The sequence below is a fragment of the Microcaecilia unicolor genome, chromosome 7 (assembly GCF_901765095.1).
Source record: "Microcaecilia unicolor chromosome 7, aMicUni1.1, whole genome shotgun sequence".
Classification (NCBI taxonomy): Eukaryota; Metazoa; Chordata; class Amphibia; order Gymnophiona; family Siphonopidae; genus Microcaecilia; species Microcaecilia unicolor.
In genome coordinates, this window is record NC_044037.1 from 269,408,300 (window position 1) to 269,431,309 (window position 23,010).

Sequence of the window (23,010 nt, forward strand, 5' to 3'; positions counted from 1 at the left end):
GCTTAACAATTATTTCTGCTCTGTGTTCATGGATGAAAGGCTGGGGGTAGGACTGCAGAAAGCAAGTGCTAAAGGGGATGTATGTATGGTAGACCAAGACCTGTTCAAGGAGGACTGTGTTCATGAGGAGCTAGCTAAACTAAAAGTAGACAAAGCGAAGAGGCCTGATAGATACACCCGAGGGTGCTCAAGGAACTCGGAGAAGTTCTGGTGGCTCTGTTGACTGACCCCTTCAATGCTTCCTTAGAGACTGGAGTGGTCCCGGAAGACTGGAGAAGGGCAAATGTGGTTCTTTTGCACAAGAGTGGAAGTAAGGAGGAGGTTCTGAATTACAGACCTGTCTGTCTGACCTTGGTAAACTAATGGAAATGCGGAGAATTATGAGATTTCTTCAATGGAATGCAGGACCCAATACAGCATGGCTTCACTAGTGGCAGGTCATGTCAGACGAATCTGACTGACCTCTTCGACTGGGTGACCAAACAGTTGGACATGGGAGGGGCGCTAGATGTGGTATACTTAGATTTCAGCAAATCCTTTGACATGGTTCCACACAGACGACTGATAAATAAATTGAGTGTTTTTGGTATGGGACCTATAGTAACTGATTGGGTTAAAAATTGGTTGAATGGAAGGAGACAGTAGTGGCAAATGAAGCTTGCTCCGAAGAAATGGATGTTATCAGTGGAGTACCGCAGGGATTGGTCCTTAGGCCGGCTTTTTTTAAAACATCTTTGTGAGCGATATTGCAGAAGGGCTGTCTGGTAAGGTTTGTCTCTTTGTGGATGATACCAAACTCTGCAACAGGATGGATACCCTGGAGGGTGTGAATGATATAAGGAAGGACCTAGCGAAGCTGGAGGAATGGTCTGATATTTGGCAACTAAGATTTAATGCTAAAAAAATGCAGGGTCATGCACTTGGGGTCACAAGAATCCAAGGGAATGGTACAATATAGGAGGTGAAGTGCTTTTGTGTATGAAAGAAGAGCAGGACTTGGGGGGTGATTATGTCTGATGACCTTAAAGCTTCCAAACAGGCAGAAAAAGAGACTGTCAAAGCCAGAAGGATGCTTGGGTGCATAAAGAGAGGGATAACCAGCAGGAAAAGGAGGAGATAGTGCCCCCGTGTAAGTCTCTGGTAACGCCCCATGTAGAGTAATGTGTGTAATTCTGGAGACTGCACCTACGGAAAGATATAAACAGGATGGAGTTTTTGCAACTACATTCAAAGCGGTTTACATATATTCAGGTACTTATTTTGGACCAGGGGCAGGCACAAGAGCTGGAAAAGAGTAAGCAGAGTGTTGAACTGAGACTTTCACAGCTATTATTGCAGATACCCGTGACTCTATATATATACAAAATGTATGGTGGAATTTATTCTGTTTATATATAAAATACGAGGGTGCAGCAACAGAGAAAATGTAATTGCAGAATCACAAAAGAGCTGTACTAGTAGACTGGCCCAATATGTTGGAAAATTAAACAAAGATTGTACACGTATTTACGTTTAGCAGCCTTATGGCCCATATTACTAAAGCTTAGCATGTGCAAACGGAATTAGCATGCTATAAATGCTAAGATGTCCACATGTATAAAATGGGCATCTTAGCATGTAATGCACACTAATTCCATTTGTGTGAACTAAGCCCACATCTGTGCCTGTTCATCTGCACCTAAATATGAGCCTCGCAAAAATTTTATGTGTGAGCAGTTTTTCTAGGGTCATATTTAGGCACACCGATATATACTGACACTCATTGGCATACCAAGGACAGGGTGGTAGTGTGGTCCACCCTGGGTGCAGGCATTAAGGGAGGTGCATTGAGCAGTCAGGAACTGCAGTCTACAGGAGTATGGCTGTTGATGCTACATGAGTGTGACTGTTGACTCTGCTGGTCCCCTGCCCCCTTTGACATTAACTTCCTGTTCTGGACCAGGGGACCTGAAGACTCGACAGCTATGCACATGTAGACTGCGGCTCTCCGACTGCTCGATGCACCGCCCCTTACTGCCTGAAGGAGGAGGGTGCTCTGTCCCATGTGGCAACCAATCTAGGTATGACACTGTTGACACTTTCACATTTTTTTGGGCATGTGCTCAAAAGCCACTTTTACTGGCATGTCCCCCCCCCCCCCCTTTACCTTCAAGTTTTCCATAATGAAGTATTAATCTTGCAGTAGAAGTCAGGCGCTCAGACATCCACACAAGGCTCTACCACAAGCCTTTCTGAATCGGCCCCATGGTATGCTGTAGAAATCTGTGGAGCACTGTGCAGGCCAAACAGCTGATCTGAGCTGTTTGGTGCTAGCTAGGCCCACTATGCCACCAGCTTCATGGTTCTTCACAGTAAGAAAAGTTGTGACTCATTCAACAGAGATTAGAAAAGTACTTAATATGCACAATAAATGAATTAACACATTTGAAACTTGTGAGCAGTAATGATAATTATCAAGGTTTCAGCCTCAGCTGCTGTTCCTGTGTGCATCTTTTATAAGCATTCATGATTCTATTACCTTAAAGTGCCCAAAGTAAATACAAATCTTTCTTTGATTCACCACCTGCTTTGACCAATAATAAAAGCTGCATATAATAGATACTGGTGGGGACAGGAAGTTTGCATGGGAATGTAATACTTTGATTTTGATGTGGGAGCGACTAGAAGCCAACCTTGAGGAATGCAAATAAATGTTATTAAAAATATAGAAAAGCATACATTTCCACAGATCCTGCCAGGATCGCCATAATCCTCTTTATGTATAAATATCTAAGAAGTCCTTTTATTTAATTAATTTATTTCCAAGTGCTTGATATACCGCACGGGGTCCGAGCATGGCTACTGTGTGGTTTACAATTCTAAAATCAGTTCTCATGAGGAGGAAACAGGAAGAAGGGATGGACAACAGAATGCAGATTACTCAAAGGCTTCAGTCAGCAAAAAGGTCTTGAGCAGGTTGGGTTTTTGAACTTGGGATACGAGGCCTCTGAGCGAAGTTGTGAGGGAAGTGAATTCCAAAGGGCAGGACCTAAGAAACTGAAGGAGGACTCATGGGAGATAGTTAAGTGAAATGCTGGAAAGGAAGGCACAACAAGATTAGCACTGGAAGTCAAGAGAGAGAGTGTGTATGGAAGAAGAATTGAATGGAGGTAGGCGGGACCGAGGAAAGATGCGTCTTGAAAACTTGCATGCAGAGATAGAGAGGCAGTGTTCAGAAAGTAAAAGGAGAGTGACATGATCGAAGCAGTGAGTGGAGTGAAGAAATTTGGATTGGATAAGTTGGAGACGTTTTATGGAGTATAGTGGGAGACCAGCATATAAAGAGTTACAGTAGTCCAACTGAGAGATAACTATTGAAAGAAAGAGTGTGCGAAGGAGGTGTGGATCCAGATAAGAATGAATAGAGCGAATGCAGTGTAAGGTGAAAAACGCAGAATGAAGGATTGAATTGATTTGTGTTTTGAATGAGAGTTTAGTCAAATATAACACCAATGATTTTGACAGTGTCTGAGTATGGGATGAGCTGACCATCAGTAGGTGGCGAAGGTGGAAGCCTCACATTTTGCCAAATTAAGAAGCAGATGATTTAGCTTGTAGTAAATAAAGATGCCCATAGGAATATAATGGGTGTCTCATCATTTAACGCACCTTAGTAAAAGTAAACTTGGTTAATTTTGTACAATTTAGTAAAAAAAAGCTACAGTTTCAGGCACTTTGTCAATCATGTGGTGACCCCTCTTTAAAGACACCTTAAACCAGAATTTTCAATACAGCCTTTAAAACATCAAATAATATAGTTTATGGAAATATGCCACTGAATTTTAAAAAAGGGGGCTTTTGCAAGAAATTGGAATTTGATTTCAAGCCTCTGTTTTCTAATTATACTCCCCAGCTCTGATTTAGAGAAGTCAAGTAATTTAATTCTAAAAATCTGCCCCCCCCCAAAAAAAAAATACCAGCAGTTCTGTGAGCTCTGCCTTGCTAAAATACAGGCTAACTAAAGAAACTTTAAGGCATTCTGAAATTTTGGCAAGGGGCAGATTCTTGGTGGTGGTGGTGGGGCACTGGTTAATTGCTTTGCTTGGTGTGCCCCCCCCCCTCCAAAAAAATAGTCCTATCAGGTCTGTCACACAACCTTGGAATTGCTGCCAAGTACCAGTAGTTTTCTTTTTTCCTTCCAAACAGATCTCTCTATCTTGGTCTGTCAAAGTACTTCCCCTTTGTTTTACTTTTCTGTATCCTGCTTAAATGGGTGGAAAATCTGGTTCTCTACTTTCTTTGGCTGGAAGAAGAGCGCTCTTTCCCAAACTCAGTTGCAGAGATTCCAATTCTGGTCAGTGCTCAGTTTGCTTCTTTAGAATAAGCAATGATTTTTACCCCCCCCCCCCCCCAAAAAAAAAATATATATATTTTTTTTTAATTTCAGCAATATATGCAAAGCAAGCTGTAAAACTACATATTCTTGTCTTTCAGAGAGGAAGAAGTTAATATCTTAAGAAATGTTCAGAGCAAATTTAGCAACACTTAGGTATGTGTAACAAGCATGTAATCACAAGATCTTGTTCACCAACTTCATTTTTACTACAGAAGCAGAGTTGTGTTCTCATTCTCCTGCAGTGTAATTGAAGAGCTTTTCAGAGAGCGTTAACACTTTGCATTACTGTAGGCAGGTTATTGAAATGCACTGTCTTGCACACCTCTACTGAGTTGACTTTGAATTCAGAGGCCTAGCTAGATAGCCAATTTTGGCTGGGTCTCAGTGGGTGAGCACATCATTTTCTCTTTGCTCCCTACCCCCTGCCATTCAGCATTTACCCTTCTCCTTCAATCTTCCTCCCCCTTCCTTGGTTTATCTTAACATGTGTCTTCATTTATAGGGGTCACCAGCCATGGTAGTAATTCACTCATGTTGCCTGTGGCTGACCCTAGAGCCTTCCCTCTGCTGCTTTCCCCCCATGTGGAAATAGGAAGTTGCTTCAGAGGGGGTGAGACTCAGCAGAGGGGAGGCTCCGGGATCAGCCTCAGACAGCATGAGTGAATCGCTGCCAGCAACCCAGTATAAAGGAAGATACATGCTAAGGTTGACTGGGGGGGGGGGGGGGGGGGGGGGGGAGGAAGGGAGATGTTGGACCATAGGGTCCCCCTAGCTGTGGAGCCCAGTTTGCGCTCACTTAATTCTGGCCCTGGGTGCTTGGTGGGCCTGAGCTGAAAGTAGGGGGGAGCCCTCTGCACCCAGGCCTACTACCCTCTGGCTATCCCACTAGTTTGATTACAGACAAGGGAATGGAAAGAGGCCTAAATCCCCCTGCTTACCTGAAGCAGCCAGCACAGCACAGTCATCTGTGGGAACATCCCTGTGCTAGCTGAGATTAGAATGAGTTGCACTGGAGCCATTTGTGGAGGATTCCACTCAGTGGTGTGCTGGAGCAGGCTCTCACAGGCTCGCAAGAGCCGGTTGTTAAGTTTTTAAGAACTTTGGGAGCCGGTTGTTAAAGTAGGGCCCTCCATGGTTACTTTAACAACTGGCTCCCAAAATGTGGGCTTGGGCCCCCTGCTGAATTCTCTTTTACTTTGCTGGTGGGAATGCTGAGCCCTGCCAGCCAAGTAAATAGACTGCTGCTGCTCCCAGCTCCTTGTTTCCAGCTCTGAGCAGCAGGCTGGGACTTCTCAAGCATGTGTGAGAAGTTACAGCATGCTGCTCAGAGCAAGACATTGGGAGTGGTGGCAGTCCATTTATTGGTTGCCAGCAAAGGTATGCCTAGCGTGCCCGCACGAAGGAAGGGAGGAGAGAGGGGCAAGTGTTGCTCCCCCCCCCCCCCACCCGGCAACCCCTGGCCCTTCCAACTGCAGAGCTGGCTACGTCAGGAGAAAGAGCCTGTTGTTAAAAATTTACCCTGATTCCACTACACCTGTACCACTGTTTCCTGAGTGCAGATACATTTTTAACCTTGTCAAACTGTCAAAATGTTCAGCTTCTAGCTGGTTTCTCATCTTGGTTTTAATGGCACTTATTAAACTGAATTCTCTTTGGCGATCAGCACTGGAAACATGAAAAGTTGTATAAACATCCAGTAGAAGATATAGTTCAATAAACTGTTCCTATTGCTTTGTGAAACTTAGGGGGTCTTTTTCCAAGCGGTGTTAAGCATCTAGTGTGAGTTTTTGCATCAAAACCAGCAGCATGGTAAAAAAACTCACATTAACTTCTTAATGCAAGTAGGAGCAGGAACCAGGAGTGGATGGCTGTGGTGTTATCACGTACTAGTTGTCATGACTGCTGATAGTGTGGCTGCACTTACCACCCAACTCAAGAGATGGCAATAAGTACAGCTGCGCTGTCCAACAAGATCTATGGTGGCGCCCCACTGCACTGCATCTCTGATCCTTCTCCAATCTCCCCTGGAAGCTCTGGTCTCCCTCCTGTGCCCTACCCTCCATGCATCCAATCCCCTTCTGGAAGCTTCCCAAAGCTCCAATGCCACCCCCATGCACAAACCCTGCTCCCATCTAAAAACTCTGCTCTAAAATGGCTGTCATGCCCTCTAGCTTTAGTGTAGCGGTACTATCGCTAGGGGGCATTTTTTATATACATGGAGAAAATATATGAGAATTTTTCTGGAGTGCATTTCTAAATCAGATCAATCCAGGGGCGTATCTAGGTGGGGCCTCCCCCGCCAACAGGTACCTTTGCTGGTGAGGGTCCCCAACCCCTGCCAGCCGAAGTCCTCTTCAACACCAGTCTCCGGCGCGTGTCGTTCGCTGATCTGTTTCTGTGAGTCTTGACTCCTGACGTCCTGCACTTAGGAGCATGCAGGACATCAGGACTCATTGAAACAGATCAGCGAACGCACTGGAGACCAGCGCTGAAGAGGACTTCGGCTGGTGGAGGTTGGGGACCCCCGCCAGCAAAGGTACCTGATGGCGATGGGGGAGGGTCGGCGGCGGAGGTGGGGGGGGTCAAAATTGACGGGGGAGGGGCGGCATGGCGGGGGTTCGCGGCGCTGGGGGGGGCTAAAATCTGCCCCCCTCACCTCGGGCTCTGGAGCCCCTTCCCACCGAGGTCTGACTACGCCCTGGATCAATCACTTTGAATATTATGGCACATAGGGACCCTTTTACTAAGGCGCACCCAGAGGTGGCCTGCGCTGGTGTAGGTGCGTGTTTGGATGTGCGCTGGTCCATTTCCTGAGCACGCCTTGAAAAAGGGGATTTTTTTAATGTGCCAGAAAATGGATGTGTGGCAAAATGAAAACTAGCACGCGTACATTTTTGGCCCGAGACCTTAACGCCACCCATTGACTTATCGGTAAGGTCTCATGCGCTGACTGGATGGTAAGCATGCAGCACGTGCCAACTGTCGATTACCACTGGGTAAGGGCCCTGTGGTAGAAAATAGAAAATATTTTCTACCGTGTAGTTTGGGTGCACGCCAAAAATGAAATTACTACCCGGGGCACACAGTAGCCGGGCAGTAGTGCCAATTTGACACATAATGGACGCGCATAGATGCCTACATGCCTTTATAAAAGGGCCCCATAGTAAGCAAGGTCCTAAATTATTTAATTTTTTTATTTATAACCATTTAAATTTTTACAAGCGATAAAACAACTTGATGGAAATACAGAGAAAGTAATATATAGGAATTATTTCAGTCAGGTAATTCTATTCTCTTCCTTAGACCACTAAATAGGGAGAGTGAAACAAGACGAGGAGATCAATTAAACAGTAAACAGAAAAATAAATGTGGTATTAACCTGATTATCCCCAGATATTAGTCGTCTAATTCATTATTCCACATTGATCTGGTTGGCTTCTTCAAGGCCAATACGGTGTATAGTCAAATCATTTCATTGAAAACATACTTATTGTCCAATATTAGTTAGAAATAATACATCTGATTACATTCTTTCTCTTTTAAAAACCAGAAGTTATTTAACAATACATATACTTAAGTCTCTAATTCAAAATCCCACTGATTAAAGTAATCCCAGTTTTCACAGGCTTCACTCCTTTTAAAGTAATAATTGAGGAAATATTTCTGAGGAAAAAGGTCCTAAATGATTATTTTAGGTTTGTATTTACTACTTTTATTATGCCAGTGTAGTAAAGAGACTGCTTTTCTTTACATACGGTAAATATATAATTTATTGTGGGGAAAAAGCTCAAATTGGATTTTTGTTGTTTGTGTTTGAGAAACATGGGTGCCAACACTTCAAAATGATTGGGAGTGCCAAATACAATACAAATTACCCCTCCCTGGACATAATGAAGGAACACTCGCTGACGTCCACAGAGCTGGCTCCTATGTTGAGAAATGATTATAAATGTTCATAGATATGTATAGCAACTGAACCAATCTAATTATTATTAAAATCTTCTGTTCTCTAAGTTGGCCTGTAATTTATTTGCAAAGTAAAGAGAATGGAAGGGAAAGGGACTGCAAGCACAAAGCTGGAATATTTTTACACGTTTTTAGCTTTTCTTTGTCTTTAAGAGCTTCTGCCTGTTTTCACTTTCTAGCTATTTTAACACGGAGCGGTTGACCTCTCAGCATTCTAATGTAATTGTCTGAAAGCTACTGTGGAGTAGAATGGCCAACTGTCGTGCATGTCAAAGTTCTGCCACATTAACTAATGTAAGTCATAAAGGAATAAAATAAACATTTTAAACAGCATATTAGAAAGGATGTACAAATCAGAACTGAGACATGCAGGAAGGAACGTGAAAAGTTCTGCTAGTATTTTAGAACAAGATTTGCTGATGAAGAGCTTGTTCTAAAATACACGCAGAAATTGACGTGCATTCACCAGTTACATGCAACTGCAGCATCCGTTTCACAAGCGCCAATACCTAAAATATCAGTGGGTTCCAAACTGCAATATAAATGTATTTTAGTTTTTCAGAGCATACATGTATAAGGTCAAAAACATGTCAGCGGCATGGCTAGGATTGAATGGGACCCAAGTGGAAAAATTAAGATGAGCCCATATAACGCTATCTCTCCCAAGATACTGGGGACAAGAGGGGGAATCTCTTCAGAGCTCCAGTAAACAAACCCTGGAAAAATACAAACACATTACAGACCTATAGAGAAAACATCTCATTCTAATATAAACAGAAACTGAAATGCAAGGTATCAGAGTTGCACATTTCCCAAAGCTGACACAGTATAATAAATTCATTAAAAATTTTAGTTTTTTCTTCCTTTGTTGTCTGAGCGTTGCTTAGGTCCCAGTGAGGGGCATAATTGAACATGAACGCCCATGTCCATGGGCGTCTATCTCCGAGAACGGGTACGTGAAGGGGCAGGACAAACCGTATTTTTGAAAAAAATGGGCATCCATCTTTTTTCCGATAATACGGTTTGTGCCAGCCAAATGCATCGGATTTGTGCGGATGTGAGCTGGGCGGTATCGTTTTTCAGCGTTAATGGAAACCAAAGGCGCCCAGCTCAAAAACGACCAAATCCAAGGCATTGGGTTGTGGGAGGGGCCAGGATTCGTAGTGCACTGGTCCCCCTGACACGCCAGGACACCAACCGGGCACCCTAAGGGGCACTTGTAACAATTAAAAAAACAAAGCAAACTACCTCTGAAGTCCATAGCTCCCTTCCCTTGGGTGATGAGCCCCCCAAATCCCCCCCCCCAAACCCACTCCCCACAACTCTACACCATTACCATAGCACTTATGGCTGAAGGGGGACACCTAGATGTGGGTACAGTGGGTTTTGGCGGCAGTTTGGGGCGTTCCCATTTACCACCACAAGTGTAACAGGTAGGGGGGATGGGCATGGGTCCACCTGCCTGAAGTCCACTGCACCCACTAACAACTGCTCCAGGGACCTGCATACTGCTGTGATGGAGCTGGTTATGACATTTGAGGCTGGCATCCAGGCTGGAAAAAAAAAAGTTTTTAAAGTTGTTTTTTTTTGGGTGGGAGGGGGTTAGTGACCACTGGGGGAGTCAGGCGTGGTTATCCCCGATTCCCTCCGGGGGTCATCTGGTCATTTAGGGCACTTTTTTGGGACTTGGTCGTGAAAAAAAAGGGTCCAAAAAAAGTGACCCAAATTCGCGCTAAAAATGCCTTTCTTTTTTCGATTATCGGCCGAGGACGCCCATCTCTCCTCGGCCGATAAACATGCCCCAGTCCCGCCTTCACCACGCCTCCGACACGCCCCCATCAACTTTGGCCCATCTCCTGATTTGGGTCAAAATATGGGCGTTTTTCTCTTTCGAAAATAAGTTGGAGTGTCTGTTTTGTTAATTTTCCCTGTTTTTTTCTTAACTCTTTCCAGGTTCTCCTGTCCTTTTGACATTTTTGACATTTCTTCTCTCTCTTGTCTGTCATCTATCTTCCCTCTGAGTTCCTTATTCATCCTGTCCAGCATCTCCCCTGTGTGCCTCTGTGTCTATCCTTCCCCATGTTCAGCATCTACCCTCTCAGTGTCCCTATCTTCACACCATTTTGAGCATCTCTCCTCTGTGTTGCTATCTTACTCTCCAGCATCTCCCTGCTGTGTCCCTGTCCTTGTGCTCCCTCCATACCCAGTATCTCTTCTCTGTGTCCCTGTACCTCCCCATGTTCAGCTTCTCCCCCTCTCTCTTCTATTTCTCCTGCACTCCCCATTCCAGGGCCAGCATTTCTTTCTCTCTCTCCCCTGGTGCTCCTGCCCCACACCCTGGGGCCAGTATCTTTACTTCTCTCACCCTCTCCCCCCTCCCCCTGTGGTCTGGAATCTCTAATTCTCTCCCTCAACTGGTCCAGCATCTGAATAAATTCTTTGCGTCATTTTTTACAGAATAAGATGTAAGAGATCTATCTGTACCAGAAATGGTCTTCAAGGCCCATAGTCGCCTTCTGGTGTGCCGTTTCTGTGGAAGTGTTTACCACAGATGCAACTGGTGATACTACAAGCTATTTTTAACAGTTTATTTTTCTAATATTAAGGCATAAGGATATGGTCATACATGAGCCTGAGTTCTGGCATCTTTGAAAGTCAAATAGTTCAAAAACTATACCAATGAAAAGACGCCATTGTACCAGTATTCCTGAAAAGGTGGAAAATGAATATAGATATAAAGTAAAGTAATGAACAATCTCAGTCTCTGTTTGCTCTCTACTTTTTTATTACTGTGACAAGGTCAATCACCTCTTTTTATATTCATACCATATACCAGATTTTTGTAGCACAGAGACAAAACTTTTCTAGTTAGCAACATCACCTTCTAATCCTCAATATCATATCTGTTCAGCTTTAGAAGTTGCCAGGCAACAGCACCAAGTAGCAGATTATTGGTCACAATCTTTTTCCAGGGACAGATTTATTTATTTATTTATTTATTTATTTATTTGCATTTGTATCCCACATTTTCCCACCTATTTGCGGGCTCAGTGTGGCTTACAATACATTGTAAACTAGTAAAAAAGGCCCGTTTCCGAAACCAATGAAACGGGCGCTAGCATGTGGTTTTTTTTGTGTGTGTGTGTGTGTATGTGTCACAGAGTTATTTTGTGTGTGTGTGTGTGTGTGCAGGTTGTTGATGTGTGTCTTTTTTTGTTTTGTTTTTTGCTTGGGGGTTGGAGGATGTGCTGTGCTGTGCTGGCAAAGTGGGTTGGATTGGTGTGTGGCTTTGAGGGTGTGTTTCTGTTGTATTGTGTGTGTGTGGTTTTGTCTGTCAAGGAGGTTTGTGGAGGGGGGTCTTTCTGTTGGTGAAATGTAAATGTGGTTGTAGGGGGGGTCAGCCTTTGTTGAGTGTTTTTTTTTTTCCATGTTTTTTTTTTTTGTGTTGTGCTGAGGCAGCAGTGTTGTTTTAGATGGGCGGAAGGTAGAGGAGCACATTCTTTGTCTGTCGGTATTTTTTGGCCGTTTCAGGGCTGCTGTAGGGGAATGCTGGAAGAGAAATGTGCTGTTGGAAGCAGCGCCATCTTTTTGCATTGGGCTGGGGTTCTGGGCATCCTGGAGGTGGGTGACGGCTTGCCTGAGGACAGGGATGGTTGTTTTAAGTTGGTGGAAGGGAGAAGAGCACAGTCTCTGGCCGTCGGGGGGTGATCCGGTATGTTTGGTCCATTTCAGGCCGGCTGCAGGGGAATGCTGGAACATTTATGCGCTGTAGGAATCAGCGCCGTCTTTTTCCGGGTGCTCGGGGAATCCCCGAGGTGGGAGACAGCTTGCCTTAGGCTGGGGATGGTTGGGCACGTCCTTGGCCGCTTCGGCAAAAGGGGAAGAGGAAGGGGGTGGGGAGTTACCTGCAGCCGCCTGAGAAACCATGTATTCTTTGTTTGTTTTGTATTATTAGTTTGCATTTCTGTTGAAGAAAGAGTGGATGCCTTTCGAATGATGGAGGTGGTGCGTCGGTGTGCGTTTGTTTTGTTAGTTTGGCAGCCAGTCTCCAGCGATTCCTAGGCAGGGAAGGAGTACTCCTCCCCCTTCCTTGGTCGCTGTTTGCTGCTGGCTGGGTCGCGGGTAATCCTTCCAGCTAGGCCGCAGCTTGTCCTGTTCGCCCACGTCCCAGATGGTGATGGGCACGTTGTTTTCCGGCTCCTCTGACTCCATGTCAAGCGATCCCAAATATAGTCTGTGCTATAGGCCCTCTGGCACTCTTCAGTACTGGCATTAGGCATTTAAAAATTTCTCCCCCCCCCCCCCCCCGGTCTATATTTGCACATACCCACAGCAGGAATATTCTTCTCTCGTTCCAGCGGTGTTTCTGTGCTCTCCGTGCTGCACAGATAATGTGCCATTCTGCTGGGGAATGCTCCTCCCTTATTGTCACGTAGTTTCCTCTGATTGGTCCGTCTTACGTTGCCTAGTGTTGCCTGGGAACGGTGTTGTGATGGTACTTTGTGTTTCAGAATGTTGAGGGTGTTTTTTCTGATTGGTCCGTCATGCGAGGGCGGGGCAGAGAGACATGGTCAGTGTTGAGGCTTCACCACCATGAATCCATGAACCCTTCAGTGACTGACTGAGTGACTTCAGAACGTTGTCTTCAGAACGTTGAGGGTGAGTTTTATTATAGTAGATGATGGAAGTACAATTGGTTGCAGTACAATTATGGGTTACATTGTGAAGTGTTATATAAGACAGAGTAAATTCAGGATATTATTAGGGAATAGAACAGTGGAATATAACAGTAGTGAGTTGAGAGGGGGACAAAACAGTATCGAGGGAATAGGGAGGTCTGACAATTTTATCTGTGGGTAGGGTTTAAGAGTGGTGAGAGCGCGGGAGAAGAGATTTCAGAGAGTGTATTGGTGCGTGTCTATGAGATTGTATGGGCTTCATGTGTTTTGATCCTTGCCGTAGATTTTCTCAAAGAGATAAGTCTTTAGTAGTTTGCGGAAGTCGGTCAGTTCGTAGATCGTTTTCAGGCTGCGTGGTAGTGTATTCCAGAATTGTGTGCTCATGTATGCGAAAGTCGATCCGTGCAGTACTTTGTATTTTATGCCTTTGCACTTAGGGAAATGGATGTCCTCTAACATAGCATGTGTCAGGAGATGTATTCTTTATTTTTCTGTTTACTTTGGATGGGGATGTTTTTTTCCCCCCCTGTTGTCTTAATTTGTGAATTGCTTCATTATTGAATAAATTCCTACATCAGCTAGTACAACGTTGACTTTTCTCATCCTATACTCAATAAACAAGGGATGCATGCGTTGATTTGGCAGCTTGACCCCATCTGGATACTGCAGAAACATCCAGGATCCTGCCCACCAATAGATACTCTGGTAAGTGCTGGGGTAAGGGGGAACAGGAGCAGCATCTGGAGAAGTTGGGGGGAGGGGTGTTTTTGTTTTGTACCTGCTCCTTGATTTGCACCTCATTTCTGTCCTGGGAGCTGGCTTTTCTGCATGCCTTGGGGCAGGTGCAAAACTCAGAGGTGATATATTTTTTTCAAATTCATATGTATTCTTATTGTCTATCACTTATATATATCTATTTTTGAGGCATACCCAAACCATGCCGAAGCCGTGTCCCCTTAGAATCTGTATATCCTGGGGGTTGTACATATGCAAATAGAGGCTCTGCGTGTGTATGTGATCTAGACATGTAATTGTTGTAATCTAGATGCTTGAAAAATGACCTTCTATGGCAGAGCTTATCTGTCTGTGGTAACAGTGCCATGATAGATAAAAGAAGTACAGAGCATAAAGCTATTACCTAGCACCAGGGTCCAAAGAGCATGGGATAGGTAGTAGGTATGCATTTAGTTTGTTAGTGTGTCTTAAATTTAGCACCTTTCTAAATTGTTTTAACATGTGCTGTTAGTGCAAAGGGTGCCACATACGAAAAGCAGCCAGCATGTAAAAATCTCACGCTGTCACTGCTGTTGATAGCATGAACGCACAATGATACCTCAATGGTTGGCTTACGTGCAGCCATGTTACTGATAGGTAGTTTGGCTACCCCTTCCCCTCGATCTGCAAGCCTTACCTTCCTTGCTCTGAACTCCGACATCCAATCAAAGCTCCTACCCCAAATATGACCCCCCTCCAAAAAAAATAACATCCCTAATTCGATCCACATAAAGATAAGATCCCCAGGATTGAAATATTCCACAGCTCAAAAAATGATCATTCCCCTATTCCCCCCCCCCCTGAACTTTCTCAAGTTATCCCTAGTAGCCTAGTGTATGGGGCAGGATCAGTCCCCATCTTCCTGCCCATTGCCACTGGGATTCAAAATGACAGCTTTGACCCCTTGTCATAATCTCAGGTACTACCACTAGGGGTCAGTTTGACAGAGACAGAATGATGTAAGTGGCCCCTAATGATAGTACAGTAAGTTCACATCTAGGAGTCACAGCCACCATTTCAACCCCGGCAGCAATTAGCCAGGAGACAAAGCAGGTCACTCCTTCCCTGTATACTAGACTTTCAGGCATAGCTTAGCTTGGGGAACTTGAGGGGGGGGGGGGTTATGTGTGTGTATGTGGTGGTGGTGGGGGGGGGGAGTTGGGTCTTGAGCTTTGGTGAGGGTCGATTCTGTGGACTGAGGGAGTTCTAACGCATGGTAACTACAAAGTCTGTGCAGTACCTGTTGGGGCATGGTCAGCATCTGTCCATGCATTTACCACTAGATGTGAAGTATATTGTTGATAACACTGATGCATTCACATGATAGGCAATTGTTAGTATAGCCCAGGGGTAGGCAACTCCGGTCCTTGAGAGCCGCAGGCAGGTCAGGTTTTCAGGATATCCACAATGAATATGCAGGAGATAGATTTGCATACCATGGAGGCAGTGCTTGCAAATCTATCTCCTGCATATTCATTGTGGATATCCTGAAAACCTGACCTGCCTGCGGCTCTCGAGGACCAGAGTTGCCTACCCCTGGTATAGCCCTTCTCACCCCCTGACACCCCCTGACACCCCCCAACAGGTTCAACATAACCTAATATAGCCCTTCATCCTCCTTGGACCCCTACTGACAGGTTCAGCATGACTGCTGCCCTTCTAGGTTCAATATAACCCCCATCTCCCAGACTCCCTCCCCCCTAACAAACCTAAACCCCTCTAACCCATAACAGCCCTCCAACAGCCTCAACAAAACCCTCCCAGCCCTCAAGAGCATCCCTAACTCTTACCAGGTGTTTTCCTAGTGGCTAGTAGGGAGGAAGGAGTAATCCCTGGATCAAGGCCTGGATTTAGGCATAGACAAGAGAGGCAAATTTTTTTTTGTTACATTTGTACCCCACACTTTCCCCACTCATGGCAGGCTCAATGCGGCTTACATTGGGCAATGGAGGGTTAAGTGACTTGCCCAGAGTCACAAGGAGCTGCCTGTGCCTGAAGTGGGAATCAAACTCAGTTCCCCAGGAACAAAGTCCACCACCCTAACCACTAGGCCATTCCTCCACTTCAGAACAGATTCTGAAGGCAAGAAGCACCTGAGTTAAACAGGAACCAGACCCCAATTGTTTTAGGATTGTGTTTTATGATCTCTGGGGAAGAGTATAAAAATAACATGACTGCAGTGCATTTTTGGCGATCAAAAGAGAGGAGGACTGCCAACTAGAGCAGGCTCATAGAGGCCAACTAAACTTTGTGTATGGATGAGCCTTGTCACATCAGATCCAGGAGAATAAAAAGAATGCTGATCTGCAGGTACATGGCTGTAGACGTGCACAAAAAGGCATGCCAGCTCCTGCCCCTTTGGAGTCCCTTTGGGCTATACCAGACCCGTGGTCTGTTTGGTAGTTGGCATCTTTGTGACTTACCAACCGTTCATTATTGACAAAATTTGTGTAGTTTATAGTATTTTATAATTTATATGCTTAACTATGGAACTCGTGGCACTAATTTTCAGAAAGAGAAAAATATCTCATAAGCGGCAGATGGACCTTTTTCATGGGGAAAAGTCCAAGTTGTGATTTTCAAAACACAAATTTCGGACAGTTTTCTTCACAGTTCGTCTAAATCACAGGAGGGAATGCTGGGGACATATTTTGGGTGGGCCCAGAATTTGGACATTTTTCAGGGATAATGGAACAAGATAATAAGGTCTAGGGCAAAAATTGGGACTTTTTTTTATCTGGACCTGTTTCAATCATGACTAAGTCACCCTAACTGACCCCACTGGAGGGATTGAGACATGACCTTCCTTAATCCCTCAGTGATCACTGACCTCTTCATATCCTCCCAAAGATGTAACGGTGATAGTATATACCAGGCTCTGAGACAGCTTCAGATATTATGAACATTCCTATTAGAGCAGCAAGCTGCTAATCTAGGTAAACCTGGAGGGCACATATTGTTAGAGCAAATGTGTTAGTTCAAGATGAGCAGGGAGGGATATGCTTCAGGGTGTTATTGGCTTTTGGCAACCATATCTGATTGGTGCACATAGACCCATATCATCACAGGCATATATTTCCCTATAGGACAGATGACAGGTGAAAAGACAGGCAGATTACTAATAGCTAGTGTATTAGCCTCAGGTAGATATTCCATCTGTGACCTGTAGACCCTGGGGCCCTATACCTGTGTCTCCTGTGCTGGGCCAAGTGCTGTAGCTGGTCTTGCTGCTGTGTCCACAGCTGCCTCCTCCTCCTCAACTGTCTTCTCCTCAGCAGCAGCTCCAAATAAGTCCACAACATGTTTTAGGTTCGTGGGAAATAGTGCTGACTATAACAGCAGCTTGCCATGTGAGTGCCGGGGATGGCCGCCAATATTTAAAAGGCTATGGGATAACCGCCAAAAACTCTGTCCTAAAGTTGAACGGTCATATGTCATCACGTAGCCAAACTTATGCTTCAGAATATTTACTTTGTCTGCCAACTTTTTAGCCATGCCTCCATAATGGCCCGTTGTGCCCCTGCCGTTTGGCGGCCATATTTTTAAATCTAGACTATTGCAACTTGCTTCTCACAGGTCTCCCACTTAGCCATCTCTCTCCCCTTCAATCTGTTCAAAATTTTGCTGCACGACCTATATTCCACCAGTGTCGCTATGCTCATATTAGCCTTCTCCTCAAGTCACTTCATTGGCTCCCTATCCGTTTCCGTATACAGTTCAAACTCCTCTTATTGACTTACAAGTGCTTTCACTCTGCAGCTTCTCAGTACCTCTCCACTTTTATCTCTCCCTACATTCCTCGGGAACTCCGGTCATTGGGTAAATCTCTCTTAACTGTACCTTTCTCCTCCACTACTAACTCCAGACTCCGTTCCTTTTGTCTTGCTGCACCATATGCCTGGAATAGACTTCCTGAGCTGGTACATCAAGCTCCATCTGTGGCTCTCTTCAAATCTGGACTAAAAGCCCACCTTTTTGATGCTGCTTTTAACTCCTAACCCCTATTAACTTGTTCAGTACTCATGTTTTATCATTCCCACCTTAGTAATTCCCTTATCTCTTATTTGACCTGTTTTTCTGTCCTAATTAAATTGTAAGCTCTGTCAAGCAGGGACTGTCTGTTCATGTTCAAGTGTACAATGCTGCGTACATCTAGTAGCACTATAGAAATGATAAGTAGTAGTAGTAGTAGCATTTTACATAGACACCTATGCTGCATCAGTTGAATATCGGGCTTAAGTGGTTAAGGCTGACATAGCTGCTTAAGTGCTGATTTTGACCACACAACTGCTGCCTAACTTTTTGAATATTGGGCTCTATACTGATAATGTTTATGCCTTTAGGGGTCCTTCTACCAAGGTGTGCTAACAGATTTAATGTGCACTAACAAATTACTGTGCGTTAAGTGCAATAGAAACATAGAAACATGATGGCAGATAAAGGCCATATGACCCATCCAGTCTGCCCATCCTCTGTAACCCCCAATTCTACCTGTTCCTAAGTGATCTCACATGCTTATCCCATGCCTTTTTAAATTCTGGAACAGTCCTAGACTCCACCACTTCCACCGGGAGGCCATTCCACGCCTCTGAAACAGGTGGGAAATCAGGAGACGAAAGGCAAATTTTGGTTCCAAACAAGGCAACTTTATTGCTAGCAAGTGAACAGCACCGAGTAGCCTCGGGACACTGTGTGTCATAAATCATCTGACGCTTACATTTATACTTCCCTACTGGGCCTGCGCATTTGGCCCCTTACACGTCATACCTGTCATGCGCAGTAAACATTTGTAGTTCTTACAGTACAAAATTGTAGTCCCAGTACGTACACACGTCATAACACTGAAATGATACTGGCAAGAAAAACGAAACTTAGCAGCTTATTCTGTACACACACAATGCTCCTTTCTAGCACAGGAGATAAGGTGCGGCTCAGGAATGCAGGGGGGTGTCAGCACCCTCCAAGGTCGCCTATTCAGATGGCGTTGCTACGTGCAAGCTGGTCTTGTATAGGCCTTGCAAACTACTGTTACAAGCTATATATCTAATAGCCCTGCATTCTGTCTGTACATTAGTAAACAGCAAACTTGTCTTGTTAGTAAACAGTAAAACTGGATAAGGCACAAATGTCCAGTGCAGTAATAAGGTGTGGCCAAACAGCCAAAAGCAGAGGTAGAGTGCATAAGTAAAAGTCCATCAGTAGGCACAAAACATGAGGTTGTCCTGTTGCTCAGTAGTATTCAGGTAGTACCGGCGTTCCACTCCTTCATTCCCCCCTTTTGATACTTGAACATCCATTCTGGTGGAGAGTATCACCTCCATGAACCCTGAAAAGGAAAGAAAGGACAAGGATAGTTAGCGAGGGAGGCAACAAGCGAGCCCTAAGCCCTTGCGCAGCCGTTGGTTGCTTCGCCGGGGTTGAGACGGAGGGCCCCTAGGGGAATCCCCCCCCCTTTGTAGCCGGTCTTTTGCTGGCACAAGGGTGATGGCCCATTGAGTGACTCAGGGGGTTCAAAGTGCACATCAGCCACAAGGTGCTTCATCGTCAGCTTCAGCAGACTGGGGAATGGGGGAGTACATCTGGAGAGCCATAAGTTGAGCAGCAGCACGGCGGTCAGCGATGCTTTCCATGGTGGAGCGGAGACACCTGAAAACTAAGGGGAGAGACAAAGGTATTATTAGGCAAGACAGCAAGAACAGGCCACCCATGACGAGGAGGCCTTGCAGGCTCCCGGAGGTTGGGAGCCAGCTGGTGAGGGAGGAAGTCCAATCCCACGCACTGTTCCAGGTCTGGACGGGGACGTGGGCTAGTTTGACCATCCGGTCAGTTATCTCCCTGATGACATGGCTCTGGTCATCAATCTGTAAGCAGCAATTACTGAGGTTAAACTTGCCACACACCCCGCCCTCCTGGGCTAAGAGGTAGTCAAGAGCCAAGCGATTTTGGTAGACGGCGGTAATGAGCTTAGTGTTCTGTCGAGCTAGGATATTGAGGGCCAGGGCAGAATCGTTAGTAAGGATTTCGAGTACGGCCTGTAGGCGAATAATGCGATTCAGCATGTAGATAGGGGTGCGGTACCCGTATGTACCATCTTCAGCCCATGTGGCCGGTCCATAGTAGTGAATGATACGTTCAGGCGGCCACTCGTTGTCCTTCCAGTCTCCAATCTGGACTTTGGGCTTGATGATTGGGAAAGACCGTTTTCGTCGGGTAGGGTTATCAGGCCCCTTTTCCACGTATAGGGGGATTCCCAAAGTTTCGCCGACTTGTATGGGCAGAAGGAAAAAACTAGGTCGGACCGTGCCCAAGAGGCAGGTACCGTACCAGCGGGTCGGGAGTTGTTCATAGGCCCTGCGTCCGCAGATATAGTAGTAGCCCGCCGGGGCTACCCACTTGAGGGAGGCGTTCCCTCCGTATGTCCATGTCGTGTTCAAGGTGGGTTCTGTCCAGATAGGCTCCGGGGCTGGCAGGTTGTCCGTTTGCCACCAGGTCGTCCGGCTGCCATTATACTGAAGAACCCCCGTACAAGCAGAGTCTCCCACTGGTACAGAGTAACGCTTCGATGGCGCTCGACTAGCGCAGAGGGTACCTATGATATTTGTTCTCAGGGCCCATTCGTACGGCTTCGGCCGTTGGGGAAAGGTAATGTTAGTGGTGTTGAGTGCATCCCATGTGTGTTGTCGGATCTCTCTCGCTTCCCAGGGCCATTGTTCACCCATGTCGGTGCCTCCGCAGACGAAACAGTTTGCAATTCCGAGGGAGAGGGCGATGTTTTCAGCCAAATTGAGGAACATATTTCGGGCTTCTGGGGAAATGGGGAATTTAGTCTCGGTCTGCTCAGCACGAGCAATTTCATCAAATACGTCTTGGTAGCCGACAACAGTAGTCTGGTAGTGCGTAGGAGGCTTCGTTTCGAGACTCTGATATATGGTAATATATGTCAACGGATCCATTCCTCCGCCGTCAATGCCGAGGCCCCACGTTCCTCTCCAGGGCATGTCGTGTCCTCGGATGGGCCAGTCTAGGGACACATAGTTACCAGAACCTCGACGAAATTCGCCCAGGCCGGCGCATCCGGCATATCCTCCTCCCGTATAAGCACATACTCGGTCCCAGCCCGAGGCTCGAGTGTCGCCGGCGCATGGGAGCCACACCCACGGGGAGCAGCATCTCATGTCTGGACTGAAGGGGCAGACATACTTGTGGTCCTTAACGTATGCCTCTCGCCAACTCTGGCTACCACACTTGCGAGACCAAGGGTGCTTGTCCATGGCGGCACAGACGTCGAAGGTGAGGGTTGCTACAGTTTGGATGCCACCGACAAGGATACGAGTGGAATTAATATAATACAGAATGCCATCTCCCTCGACTCCCGGAGGTCCGGCCACATACGCAGGGAGTCCTACGCTGAGGGTGACATTGTAGTATCTTGGTTTGGTAGGGCTGTGGCAGATAGTGAGATTTCCTTGGAGGCATCTGTGGAACTGTTGGAGGCCATTCGGAGTGATGAGGGCACAAGTCGGGAGAAACTGGCAATCGCCTTCCGGGGGCTGCGTCTGGTGAATGAGGGTAGTGACTAGGTGATATCCTCCCTCTATACGGTGGCGCACGAGGCGCAAACATTCAGTACAGTTCTGGCTCAAGGGGTAATAGCTCGGGACTGAGCAAAGGAGGAGTAGTAGGCTCAGCATCATATATGCGGTGGAAGGTATCCGAGCCTTTGCAGCAAGAAGATGATAAGGCCCACGATGATGGCTGCGATAAAGAGAGAGCCAAAAACGCAGTGGGTCCAGAAACTGAGTTCCTGTTGCTGGGCAGGCATGAATCTGGTGGTTCACGTCTTTCTTAGAGTCAGCCGTAATGGAGCGTCAGGATGTTGGTGCGCAGTCCAACGCTTCAGGGAGCTGCTAGTGGGAGCAGCAGGCTTCAATCGGGTCCAATGTATCCACACTGGGCTTCCTGCAATTTTAACAGCGGTGGAGGTCGTTAGGAGAACAAGGGAGGGCCCCTTCCATTTTGGCTTTAGGCAGTCAGATTCATCCCACTCTTTTACCCAGACCTCGTCTCCCACCCTGAACCTGTGCGTAGGATTGGTGAGGACCAAGGGAGCTACTCTTTCAGTGTACTGCTGGATGTCTTGCACTACCTGGTGTAAGGCTCTCATCTGTTTCACTAAGGAACTCTCACCCTGTATCTGCAAGGAGTCGGGAAAGGAGGGTAGTGGTGGTGGCCTAGCATACATCATCTCGTAGGGAGTAAGGCCGGTAGCCTTGGGGGTACACCTAAGATGCAGCAAGGCCAGTGGAAGCAGGTCGGGCCATTTGGCTTTTGCTTCTTGGCATAGCTTGGCTAGCTGGTTCTTCAGGGATCGGTTAGCCCTCTCCACTACTCCACTGCTTTGGGGTCTCCAGGCACAATGCAACTTCCAATCGAGGCCCAGTCTGGTACTGAGCTGTTGTGTTACTTCGCTAGCGAAGGCGGGACCGTTGTCAGAGTTTATTTGCTTGGGGAGGCCGTATCTGGGTAGGATTTGATGAAGCAGTAGGGAGGTAACTTCTTTAGCCATTTCCGTTCTAGTAGGCTGGGCTTCAATCCATCCGGTGTAGGTACACACGGCGACGAGGATAGCTTTGTAGCCGCGCGCCGGGGGCATGTGTGTGAAGTCAATCTGGCACACGTGGAAAGGGCTGGTGCCTCGGAGAACATGTCCTGGCATAGGGCCGGGCCCCGTTCGAGGGTTGTTCCGGGCACAAGTCGCGCATCGGCTGGAAGCGTTTTGGTCCACAGGGATAGTTTGTTGATGTAGTAGGTCTTCTCAAGTAAGCGCCCCAGGGCGTCCCTTCCCAGGTGGGTGCGGTCGTGAGCCTCCTTGGCCACCGTCCAGGCCAAGGCTTCGGGTATCCATATGCGCCCATCCTGTAGTATCCACCAGCCATTGCGTGACTGTAGACCCTCTTGTTGGGCCCATTCCGTTTCTTGGGGGGTGTAAATAGGGGTCTCCGTAGGGAGCTGGACGACGAGCACGGGGTCAGGAGGGTGAGAGGAGTAGGGGAGCTGACTTGCCCTTTTTGCAGCGTCGTCCGCCCGCTGATTTCCCCGGGCGATAGGGTCCGTTCTTCCAGTGTGGGCCCTGCAGTGCATCACAGCCACCTTCTTCGGCTTCCATACCGACTCGAGTAATTGGCAGATCTCAGCGGCATTTGCAAGTCCTTTCCC